The 13,178-nt window shown below is 41.2% G+C and overlaps 1 long non-coding RNA gene across 1 annotated transcript; it reads left to right on the top strand.

Moving 5' to 3' along the window:
- The first annotated feature begins 794 nt into the window (after nt 1-794).
- LOC148356127 (uncharacterized) lies at nt 795-12,905 on the top strand. The gene is made up of 5 exons (XR_015852060.1): nt 795-894; nt 7,935-8,053; nt 8,520-8,576; nt 9,485-9,566; nt 12,161-12,905. It is a non-coding gene; the product is annotated as an uncharacterized LOC148356127 (long non-coding RNA).
- The last annotated feature ends 273 nt before the right edge of the window (nt 12,906-13,178 follow it).

Below are 13,178 nucleotides of genomic sequence, written 5' to 3' on the forward strand. Positions count from 1 at the left end.
TCTTTCTTTGTACCTCTCTCTCTCACACATTCTCTCTTTTTCTTTCTTTCTTTCTTTCTTTGTTTTTCTTTCTCCTTTTTCTTTTTTCTTTCTTTTTTCATGTCTTTGTCTCTTAATCTCTCTTTCTTTCTTTCTTTTTCCTCTTTCTTTTTTCTTTCTTTATTTGTCTTTGTCTCTTTATCTCTCTCTTTATTTCTCTCCCTCTCTCATTCTTTCTGTCTTTCTTTCTTAGATTCTCTCTTTGTTTCTCGTTCTCTCTCTCTACCTTTTGCTGGCTCTTTTTCTTTTACTTCATCTCTCTCGATCTCTCTCTTTTCTTTTTTTTACTTCCCAAATGTTTCTCTTTCTTTTGCTCGATCTTTTTCCCTCACTATTCTCTCTCTCTTTCTCTTGAAAGCTCTGGTGACTATGAATGAAATGAAATGACGTCATCGCTTTGTTGTGTGATTAGTATCATTGATTTTGAAGTTAAAATTTGGTAAAAGTTCACTGTTCATTGAAACAATAAAGGCTATTATAATATATTGTTACATTTTCAAAATGGATTCATTTGGCGCGTCGCGTTTCATTGTTCTTGTTTTAGTGAGCCGAGCCGAAAAGGCCGCTACTCTAAATAGAGCCGCAACTCACTTCCCCACTTTGTTATGACATCCCGCTGCTTTTCAATAGAACAGCTGTCCCGTACTGGTGTGCGCGCGCATCCCGAAACTGCCTGGCAACTGCTAGCCCATTGGTCGACTCTGAGCCCCGCCTCCGACCAATAGGAGGAGGCCTGCCATGCGGAAGTGAGCTGTTGATAAACAACACCACCGAACGGAAGAGGGGGAAGGAAAAGAACAAGTTTCTCTTTCTTTCTTTGTCGTGCGGAGGAAAAAAAGAAAGAATCGTCACTGTGTGAGAAACTTCTGTCCATATACGACTACTTTTGAAAAGTTGTTTTAAGTTCGGTGAATGTCACAAAAACAAATAACGTTTCAACGCTTTTGGCCACTTGTTGTTCCAAACAATGTTCCTTAAAAATGTCACTCACTTTTCTCTAAATAACTCATTTTTTTTACTTTGCTTACACGTATAACCATGAGTTTTCTTTAATTCATCTGAAAAGTCTATTAAAACTAAACACATACACGTAACTCAACTTCAGTCAATTGCTCCCCTATTCATGGTCAGGGTTGGGTAGGGTTACTTGAACTGGATTACTTTCAATGACTTTTGGATGACTCCAATAGCAAATATGCTCATAAAAGACAAAAGAAAGGAAATAGGAAAAAAATGATGAGTCACAACACGTGGTAAGCTTTCACTCCTGGCTTTGATCTCCGGCAAAACAAACATCAAATGCCACAGAAACAAAATGAAAATAAGCTTGCCAACATCATTTTTGCCGTTCCATGTGTTCCGTTACTCCCCGAGCCTGCACAAAATGGAGTCATTTGATTCCTATTTAGTTTCTTTTGTCTTTTATGAGCATATTTGGTATTGGAGTCATCCAAAAGTCATTGAAAGTAATCCAGTTCAAGTAACCCTACCCAACCATGACATGGTTGAACTTCCTCTTGCAATAATCAACCTTAAAAACACAACGCAGCACCTATTTACTCGCGGCAAGATACATCATGTAGACGTAAAACAAATATAATTTACGTTTCAAGTTTATTCACCAAATAAATTTTGATTGAGGATAACAATTACCGCGACAATGTTAGCAATCTACAAGGATTTTGCTGTCTGTTACCACTGACGAGACCATTAGAGACAGAAATTTAAGTCAAGTCCTATTTATTTGTTTGGCCCTTAATCACAAAGAGTCTCAAAGGGCTGCACAGACCACAGATTATTGCAAACCACGGACAATTATGACAGCATCCCCTGATCTAAAACCTTCATGAGGGCAAGGAAAAACTCAAAAACCTCAACATGAGGAAACCTTGACAAGGGACCACTCATGAGATAATCCCCCTTCCAGGATGACCAGGCCAAAATGGATCTTGCAATCACAAATAATACACAGATATTGTCAACATAAAATATAGGTTTTTCATATGCTATAAAGTAGAAGTGTGTTTTAAGCCTAGATTTAATTTTTTCCACTGAGGTTGCAGATCCAATCTCGGGGGTAATAGCATTCTACAGCACCGGGGCCCGAATGGAGAACACTCTCCAACTTGCGGATCTCTTCTTGGCTCTTGGGATCACGAGTAGACCGGCGTTTTTCCGAGCGAAGGCTCCAGACTGGAACATAAGGGGAAAAGAAAATCTGAAAGATATGAGGGAGCAAGTCCGTGCATGATTTCGTATACCACCAACAGAACCTTAAAATCACATTTTAAGCTAACAGGGAGGTTCGCTAAAATCGGGGTCATGTGACCAAACTGTCTTGGCTAGTTAAAAGCCTCGCTGCAGCATTTTGTAGCAGCTGTAGGCTCTTGATTTTGGACTTGGGGAGACCGGAGAGTAGTGCATTACAGTCATCGAAACAGGAGGTAACAAACGCTTGAATTATAATCTCCACATCCGACTGAGACCATACAGATGCCAAGATGGATAAAAAAGCTGTTCTAGTCATATTCTTCACGTGTGTTTGAAAAGACAGATCAGGGTCAAATATGACATTTAAAAAAACGTTGACGTTTTTTTTATAAGTATTTATTTTCCCCCCTAAATGTTATACATCATACACAATGAGAATGCTTCAAAACTTGTTTTATGGAAACGTGCAAGTTGACAGGCATGCATACCTGTTATCTTTTTGAAATGAAATGTGCAAAAGCCAATCCATATCCTGAATATATATATATATATATATATAAAAAAACATGCGCTTGTTTAAAACTCGAAACGGTAAATCTAATGGGATCGCGAATGCGGTGTATTCACACACTAAGTCTTAGTCTCGCTCCATCATAAGGCAGCTGAGGACTAAAATACTAATCTTGAGTCCTGATTTGTTTTTTTACATTTAAAAAAATAATGAAATCGGTAGGCATTTTTGAGGAGGAAATTGCAGTCATGTGTTGATGAGTATTCTTTACATATATATGCAAACAAAGCAGTAGATATCGTACACTCCATTTTGACAGGCAAAGCACAAGCCGCCTCCAAAATGTTAAAAAAAAAACAACATGTGCTTGTTTGAAACCAAAAGTCGTAAACTTTTACCAAGGCGGAAATCGAATGCGATCGTTGAAGCGGTTTATTCACGTATAATGACTTTTGTCTCGCTTTGAGCTGAGATTTTTTTGTGTTTGAAATTGGAAAAGCGGTAGATTATTTTTTGAAAAATAGGTCAAGGTTTTAAAAAGTATAAAGCGGTAGTCTACATAAATACATGCATAAAATGGTCGAGTTGGTGAGCAATGTTCCCTCTAAGCTGCGTGTGTGCGCAATTGCGCACTACCCAGAGCTTTTCCGCGCACAAGAAAATCTAATCGGCTCACAAAGATCAGGGCTCCAAATTGCTCATTAAGAAGCCAATTAAGTCAAAGTTACAGTGCATGAAGGTAAAAAACACGCGTTCCCCTGACGCTGTGTTATAAATGCAGTATTTTGAAGTCAATGTCGAAGTCGAACAAAGTTGAGTCAAGTCAGTAGAGTTATTCGAGAACCGGCTTCTTTGGCTCGGCTCACTAAAGAGAACAGGCTCTTTCGGGTCCCAAACGGCTCTTCAGGTTGTTTTTGCTTCTTTTATCTCTACATGACCCAATATTATGTAAAATTGTGCACAAAATGACTTAAAGGAAGGGGGGCAAATAGAACAAAAAAGAAAAAAATACCAAAATGAAAAAGTAGTGAAAAGCTGAGAAATAAGGAAACAAAAGGAAGAGAAAAAAGAAGGAAAAATTAAAAAAAAAACTAGAAAAAAAGAAAAGAAAGAAACAAAGGAAATGCAAAACAAAAAGAAATAAGTAACAGCTATGAAAAAATAAACACAATGAGATTTTTTGAAAATAATTTAAAAAAATAGAAAAAAACAGGCAAAAAAGAAGAAAAAATTTGTGTTGCATTCAAATAATTTCCAATTATACCAAGTCAGTCTTGTTGTCGGGCGGCAGTGGCTCAGGAGGTAGAGCGCTCGTCTTGGGATCAAGAGATTGCAGTTCGAATCCCGGCTCCTCCGTGTTACATGTGGAAGTGTCCTTGGGTAAGACACTGAACCCCTAATACCCCCAATATGCAGGTTAGCGCCTTACATGGCTGCACGGCCGCTATTGGGAAATGTGGAGCACATTGTAAAGCGCTTTGGGAAGTCTTTATTGACTTGAAAGGCGCTACAGAAATGCAGATCATTTCATTTCTTGTTGCCAACATTGTTCGTCCACTAAAAAAATGTGATTAAATACAGTTGTGTATGGTGCAACCGACTCAATAAGCCCCCCAAAATGTGAGTATGATGCGACAAAAGATACCAGGAAAAAAAAATGGAAATCTTGTGAAAGAATTGTTGAAAAGACAAATGCCGTTTGTAGGCCGTACAACCTTTGCAATAATACATTGGCAACAGTGACAAGATCTGATAACATATTCTATTCTTTTTCTGGCAAAACACAGTCCGCCCCCAGATTATTGAAAAAAAAAACAACAACCGCATGTGCTTGTTTGAAACCGGACGTAGCAAACTTTGACCAAATGGGAATTCCGATGCGACGGTTGGTGCGGTATCTCCAGACGGAAAGACTCGTCTCGAGTCAAGATGTTTGTTGTGTGAGGGGAGAAAGCATCACGTGTTAAGCCATAGATTCAGTGAGTACGTACACTTAAAGCTTATTAGACCCATGAATATTGAAATGGAACGAACGTTCCATCAACACCTATCTGCTACCCGTTTCGCATCATCAGGCCATGGCTTTATTGGCGGCAGGCTTTTGTCTTGGCAAGCCCAGACGTGCCGTGGCAGAACATGCGACGGCAACAGCTTGGATCGGGCTTTTGGAGGATTTCGGTCTCATCTCGGGGGGGATAATGGATGTTTGTTTTTACTGCGGGCCGTGACGCATGCGCTAGCTCGCCTGGGAGGCAGGTACCCAAAAAAAACGATCCTAGCTAAATGCTGCGGATTGTACGTCTGGTAAGTGTGGATAGGCTAACACATTTGTTTTGTAATCCCCCGTGCAGTACTCCTTAAAATTGCGGTTCGTATTTTTTGGAACACTGAAGGAGGACGAGGTATTTTCTCCTCTGCGTGTTCTAATCCGGTGATCGGCAACCACCCTGTTGCGGACTGAAAGAAAATAAGTTGCAACCACGTTTGCTCAACATTGGTTGCCACGGGACTCAAACCCAGATCGCAGCAGGGAGAGCGGCAAATCTTAACCACTAGACCTCTAAGTGTGTAAATGGCATTGGAATCGTCAAGTCAAGTCCTGTTTATTTGTTTGGCCCTTACTCACAAAGAGTCTCAAAGGGCTGCACAGTTCAAAGACTATTACAAACTACAGACCATTATGACACCATCCCCTGATCTAAAACCTACATGAGGGCAAGCAAAAACTCAAAAAGCTCAATATGAGTCAAGTCAAGTCACTTTTATTTGTTTGGCCCTTAATCACAAATAGTCTCAAAGGGCTGGACAGACCACAGATTATTGCAAACCGCAGATTATTATGACACCATCCCCTCATCTAAAACCTGCATAAGGGCACATCATACACAGATACACAGATAGTGTCAAATCTGGGTTATTCATATGCTATGGAATAGAAGTGTGTTTTAAGCTTAGATTGAAACAATTCCACTGAGGTTGCAGATCGGATCTCAGGGGGAAGAACATTCCGCAACAACAAGACCCCCAATGGAAAACACTGTCAGATTTCTTCTTGGCTCTTGGGAATAGGCATTCGATTTGATCTCATCATCGCATGAGTCTTACTCACAGTGCCACGTTGTACAATATTATAATGGAGCATTATGGGAAAGAGTTCACCAAAACAACATTTTGCACTGAGTGAAAAAAATCAAATGCCTTTTCCTATGTCATCAAGATACCTAGTGTTTTAGGGAATACACGGTAAAATACATTTGAACTATGCTGTGATGGTGCTTGTTGTTAATTCTGTTGTATGAGGGAGAAATAGAATAGATGTCGGCTGGACGGCGGCGCAGTGGTTAGCGCTTGTGCGGCACAGTTCATGTCATGGGAACCTCCTGCATGGGTTCAAATCCAGCTCCAGACTTCCTGTGCGGAGTTTGTATGTTCTCCCCGTGCTTGCGTGGGTTTCCGGTTTCCTCCCACGTTCCAAAAACATGCATTTCAGGTGAATTGGCCGGTCCAAATTGTCCCTAGGTGTGAATGAGCGAATGAGTCGTCTGTCCCTGTGTGCCCTGCGATTGGCTGGCAACCCGTTCAGGGTGTCCCCTGCCCACTGCCCGGAGATGGCTGGGATGGCTCCAGCCCCCCCCGCGACCCTAATGAGGATAAGCGGTACGGCTGGTGAGAGGAGATGAGATGTCGGCTGGAATGAAAATCAGCCATAATCTTAATGATAATGATGCTGATGATAGCGACGCGGAACAAATGCAGGTTTTATAAGTAACCTAAATATACACAAGTCAAAAACCATGAGATAACTGTTGAATATGAATAACCGTCTCATCTGGTGAATATTATGAAGATAAAATCGGGGACGTGATCCCCTTTAAGCACTTGCATCTAGGCCAACCCGCATGCTGACTTGACTTGCGTATCGGGTTTGCCGTCATGCGAAGCGATTCCCTAATGAAAGAGTCTTGCATGTGAAGCACTTCCATCAAGCAAAACGAAATTGAACACGCGTGTCAAAGAGGGAGCAGATTCATGAAACATCCGCTCTGCAGGGGCTACTACGAGTTTCATCGAAAGATGATTTACAGTCCATCGTCCTCATCGTCTTATTTTGAAGCCGTTGGGAAGTAGAACTTGAGAATCTCATTACAATAGTACGAGCTTAATTAGGATCGTGCTCGTAACCCTAATTGCTCGCGTAATGAGCCAATTTTCTCGGAATAAAAGAATTAAAATCAAATTGTTCCGCTTCCGTCTTACATAAGGCATTCCGGTGAAGCCTAAATAGCTAAAAACAATGTCATGATTACCGATGTGACGCACCTGTGCCCGCTCCTTTGGCGCCAACCGCCTCGGACTCTGATTGGCTCCCTGTCCCTGTTTGAACCCACGTCTATCTGTCACCTGTTGTCAGTCCGTCTTCGAACCTCAGTTTACTCTAAGCAAGCTTTTTCGACCCTGACTCCCACCCGTTTTTGCTGTCGTCTGTTACCCGGCTTCGACCCATTGGTTGATCCTGACCACGTCTACTCTCCTCTCCTGGCTTTCGATTCGTTTCCGATCACGACCACGTTATTTCCTCTCCTCTCCCAGCTACTGACCCGTTTTTTTTCGTTCCCGACACCGCCATCGCTCGCCACGGAAGTCCTACTTCCGCATTCAGAGCGACATGCTTCCCAGGCCCAGCGATTTCCAATAAAACTGAGAGAAGCGTAACGCAAGTGGGTCCTGTTTCGTTTTGGTCTTGACAAACACATCATCCTGATCATTAAGAACTTATTTATTATTATTTTCGTTACTGTTGCTGACGTTCAAAAGCGCTGCCTTACTTTGAATGAATTGAGACGAGGCGTGTCGGCGCGAACGGGTGTTTACTTTCGTGTCACTCGCAAATAAACATAAGCACAAATCACCGCATAGAAAGAGGGCTTGGATAGTCACTTGATATTGTTTTCCTGTTGACCTTTGTTGTAAACAAAATATCTGAAGTGCAGTTGCATATTTCTACTTGACCCGTGTTTCAGGTTGTGAGAGTTTTATCGATTTAATTTTACACTGCAGTGTCAAACACACTTTACATTGTTTAACTGTTTACTGTGTTGTGTGAAAATACTAAGTACAGTAGCATATGTCTGCTTATGCAGTTTCTGACTAAAGATTGTGATTTGTTTTATAGAATGAAACTCACTTTTATTGGGGGCAGCAGTAGCTCAGGAGGTAGAGCGCTCGTCTTGGGATCAAGGGATCGCAGTTCGAATCCCGGCTCCTCCGTGTTACATGTGGAAGTGTCCTTGGGTAAGACACTGAACCCCTAATACCCCCAATAAGCAGGTAAGCGCCTTACATGGCTGCACGGCCGCTATTGGGAAGTGTGAAGCACACTGTAAAGCGCTATGGGAAGTCATTGACTTGAAAAGCGCTATATAAAAAATGCAGATCATTTCATTGCTTTACAGTTAAGTTCTGTTATGAACAAAATACCTGTAGTACAATAGCATATGTCTACTTGATCAGTTGTCTCAGGCTGTGAGAGTGAGATTTCATTTTTTTAATTCACTTTATATTGTTTACTGCTGATTGTTATTTTATGATATTGTGTACTATAACAAATTACTTTTTTGAATGTAACGTGCCCAACTCTGCTGAAAACACATTCAAATAGTAAATAAATAGTGTTAAATAGACAGATGCCTTTTTCCAAGAAGCCCACGATGTAATATTACTCGGACCCCGTGCTTACTTTCTATGTTCTTTTTCACAGACGGAGCCGAGGAGAACCTCGAAGACCTTTCTCGTGCGTTTTTTACCGTATGGTCAGGTAAGTCGAGCAAGTGTAAGCAAAAGATGCTTCTACTTATAAAAATGATCGATGTGTTTTGGTTTTCTGACATACAAATGAGAAAAGTCCCCAAAAAGAAAATACGACCGTTTACTCGAACGCTGCTTCTTTCTTGTAGATAATCAGATACCGGTTCATGGTGACGTCAGCGTGATAATAACATTTCTTTTTAATACTAAGTGTAGAAGTGATCAGAAATATGCCTTGAATGTTTAGAAGGTAGAGTCGTAAAAAGTTGCCCGTTTCTGCCCTTTGCTTTGGAAGCCATCCTCATTGGTTATCTTATAGAACTACAAAATTCAGAACAGTTGTCTCATCAAATTTGCCCATAGCTGTTTATACTTTGAGTCCTTATATACTAATAATCCCAAATACCGGAAGTAATGACATTGACTGAAAATGTGTCCGCAAATGATTATTGTTGACATTGCTGGACAAAAGCATCCGAATTAATTTTAGAGTCCCATGCTGACTGTAAAAAAGGTATATATCTATATTTATCAGGCACTTTTTCTTATGTATAGAATTTTCAAAATGATCTCAGTAAAGTAAAACAAAGTCTTGAATGCAAAGCCACTGAAGACGGTCCAAAATCTTTTTGTTTTTCACTGTCACTTCAGTCTACTATTACCACCCTTTCTTTTTTTGTACAGATATAACGCATTTTATGGTTTTTTTTAGATTGAAATACAAAAATGTTGGTTAGCTACACCTTCAGTCAAATGAATCTAACATGAAGTCACGACATGATTTTCCCAGAAAACAGTTAAATATGTAAAGGCGCTGACCAATTCCACATTTTCCTGACTTTACCCTCCTCTATCCGATCGTCCTCATCAATTTCCTGACAACTCTCTTCATGTACTAATATCTATTTTTCATCGTAGTTGCTTGGTAACAAATTCACCATGAGAACCAAACTACCTCGAGGGAAGAGGAACATTTGCATATGCAAAATAAAGAGCCAGGGTGAGTAAACAATCAGGCCGGAAAAGAAGGAAAGCATCGATGTTAAACGTCTATTTCCTGGGTCTGTTTTTCGACAACGGTCCGTCAAATCCTTCTTTCGTAACTCCGTTCGAGAAGGTAACAAATGCAGAAAACACTCCATGAGGGAAAAGGTTCTTTGGAGATCCTCTTAAACCATCCCCCTTTGCACTCTATTATTAAAATGTCTTTTTAATCACACGCAGAATTCGCTCAGGTCCAGAAGGGACTGAAGCTTTATTATCTTTTGTAGAAAATATCCTGAACCGGTAAGCAGAGGATAATGTTCCCAAGCAACCTTGGACACTAAATCCATGCATACAGATAATACTTTGTATTTAAAAGAACCCATTTCTAGCGCCTGTGAAAATGTGTATGCTTTCAAATGCATTCCAAGATAGCAAGAGGCACTGTAACCAAATCTGCAAGATAAGGAAAGTCATTTGGGGGGAAAAGAAACACTGGTGGTACTCGTAAAACACGCACGACAAGCTTTCTTTTTCAAATGGATTTACTCCTCTTGAGCAAGAGAAGAACTTGAATGCCTGATGACTTTTGTCTTTGTGCTTATTTATTTGTGATTATTATGACCTTTCGATATTTGCGCAACCCTCCGTGCCACCGTTTCATAACTGCCTTTCCCTAGAACATTTATTCCGTGGCTTCCCAAACCCATGACGACGCTCCGTAACAATGGCAGACTATTGCGAAAGTGGGTCATGTTTTCCGGAAGTACATTATTGAATCGATTGATCCGAGAGGGTAAGCGTTGGAATTATTGTTTTTGACCAGAAAATACGTAACAGTACACAAAGGATTGTTTTAAAGCGTTAACTGATCCAATGCCTTAACAGTTCCTGAAATAAGGTCTGCCCGGACGCCCGGGGCGTGCATCTTTTACGTCGGGCGTACAACTTACAAAACGTCTCTGCCCGGGTGGCCCACAACTTTTTCGAAAAAACCTGAAGATTTTTTTTCAAATCAAACGTTTGCTTTATTCCGATTTCCAAATCTTCGTTCGGTTTGGAAATTTCGGTCGGTTTGGTAGCCAATCAGAAGCCTGCGTCGAATAACTTCGTGTGTTCCGGACTCTCGCGAGCGTTATGAGGTCGTGTATTTCAGATTCAGATTTACTTTATTGTCATTCTAGTACACGTGTATGCAGAACGAAATGTCGATACATCTGACCCGCACAGTTTCCTTGAATGTACTTGTATGTATTTGCATATCGGGGCGGTAGTAGCTCAGGAGTTAGAGCGCTCGTCTTAGGATTAAGGGATCCCAGTTCGAATCCCGGCTTGTCCGTGTTACATGTCGAAGTGTCCTTGGGTAAGACACTGAACCCCCAATACCGCCAATATGCAGGTTAGCGCCTTACATGGCTGCACAGATCACGGTCGCTATTGGGAAATGTGAAGCACAATGTAAAGCGCTTTGGGAAGTCATTGACTTGAAAAGCGCTACCGGTAACATTTTCCAGATCCATCACAACTTTCACAATTGCCTCGGGAATTGTCTAGTTTCTCTTGTATTTTTCATTTTCAATCATGTTGCTACAAACATCACATCACATAATAAAATAAAAATCCCTTGCAAAGAAAAAAAGGATGACAGGTTAAAGACAGAGGCTTCTAAGAGACCCGTCTCTGGAATAACTTTGGACGCTTCCTCTATGAATCATGCATACGAGTTATCATATCTTACATCACTGTGACATTTATTTCTTTGTTCATTTGGAAGTGATCACATTTTTTGAATCCAAATAGATATATTCTAGTTTGAAAGTTGTTTTCTTTTCCAATCCTTGTACTTACAATAATATAATGTGTAAAACATGAGACAAATAGGCACGTCTCAATATATTGCAGGCGAGAAGGATACGGATGTTTTGAGGGGAGTGCAGAGATTTGCCCACCCCTACCGTTCACCCAATCAAATTGCTCTGGCTGCTTGGCTGGTATTTTCAGGTGTTGAGAGTTTGTTCTGTAGGTTTTCATCGTAAAATGTCTCAAAAGTGAACATACATTGTTTAATGAACTCCTGTTGGTGGAACGCTGTGAGTGTAAACTGTTGTTGAAATTTCGCACATGTATTTTGGACCGAGCATATTGATGACTGTGTTTTTTCAGCTTCCCATACACTAAATTTGGCAAGTTTTTGAGTAGATTACTGTGGCTCTCATTTTTATCTCTGAGCCAGATGTCCTCGTGAAAAGAGCCATATCTGGCTCACGAGCCTTACGTTCTCGACCTCTGCCCTTAGACACGCTGTTCTTCAAAATCTGATAAACGCATCCGGTACTTTCTGTGCCTTTCCTCTTGATTTGTTTGCCGGATGCAGGTCATTTCAATATTTAGCAATCGTGATTCATTTATGACCTTTCAGGTATACCTGTTACTCCCTACCCTTCTCTTTTGTGTTATATCCCGGTGTCGGCGCGACTCCCGTTTCATTGTCGCCGTTATCTACTTCCTCCATCTGCCTTCGATATAAATCCTCGCGCCGCTTCCCGTTTCTTTTTGCCCCTCCGCCCGCCTCTGAATTCTCGCATTCTCTCACCAACTACGCCGTTGCAGACACTCAGCCGGGGCCCGGAGCTTCATTTGCACCTCGGTAACAGCCTGCAACGAACCCATTAACCGGGTCATGGCTTTCACCTTCAGGGAAGCAAGATACTATGGCAACAGAGCCTTCCAAACTGCGTTTTACACCAACGCGCCACTCGAAAACCGTGCTGCATTTGAACATTTGCCACATCTTGAATCTCTTTCTTCAGCGGAGTACATAGTCTGATCCATTTGGCCTAAGTTATAATCAGTGTCGGAAGGAATGGCATTCTAAAGAACGCGGTTATGTAACGGCGTTATTTTTTCATGCACGATGTCATCTGACTCATGACGTTTTCCGCCGTTGCAACGCCGTTGACTGTCAAAAGCGGCACGTTACTTTGGCAGTAGAACCCCAACCGTGGCCTGTCCCCGCACAACTGACTGTGTTATATCGGTGGGTTTTTCAATCTCCATCGAGTTGTTTAAAGAAGATGAGGGCATAGATAAGGACAAGAAGAAGAAAAAGAAGATCAAGGAGAAGTACATTGACCAGGAGGAGCTCAACAAGACAAAGCCCATCCGGACCAGGAACCCTGATGACATCACAAACGACGAGTATGGGAGTTCTACAAGAGTTTGACAGATGTTGTATATTTGGATAGCAAATACAAATACCGAAAACAAATACAGAAAACGCGAATGGGTGACTGCTGCAACCGAATCATGTCGTTGGCGAACGAAATAACTTCATGAGCCTTCTCTTGGAAGTGGGAGCCGGTTACACACCAATCGAGAGTCGGGATTGGGATTTTATCTTATTGTTTACGGTTTCTTTTTGTCGCACTTCAAGTGTAGGAGAAATCTGTTGTTGTTGAAATGCAATAAAAATGACATGGTTCTATAACACAACTGCCTGACTGTTCTTCTCTATTTAACTGACTCAAATATTGCTCAGAAAAAGTTAAATTCTTTGACATATAACTTATCTTTAAAGTAACTGTCATGATTACTGATTTGGGGCACCTGAGTCTGCTCCGTTGGCGCC

This window comes from Urocampus carinirostris, chromosome 11, assembly GCF_059441175.1.
Source record: "Urocampus carinirostris isolate Australia breed hairy pipefish chromosome 11, RoL_Ucar_1.0, whole genome shotgun sequence".
Classification (NCBI taxonomy): domain Eukaryota; kingdom Metazoa; phylum Chordata; class Actinopteri; order Syngnathiformes; family Syngnathidae; genus Urocampus; species Urocampus carinirostris.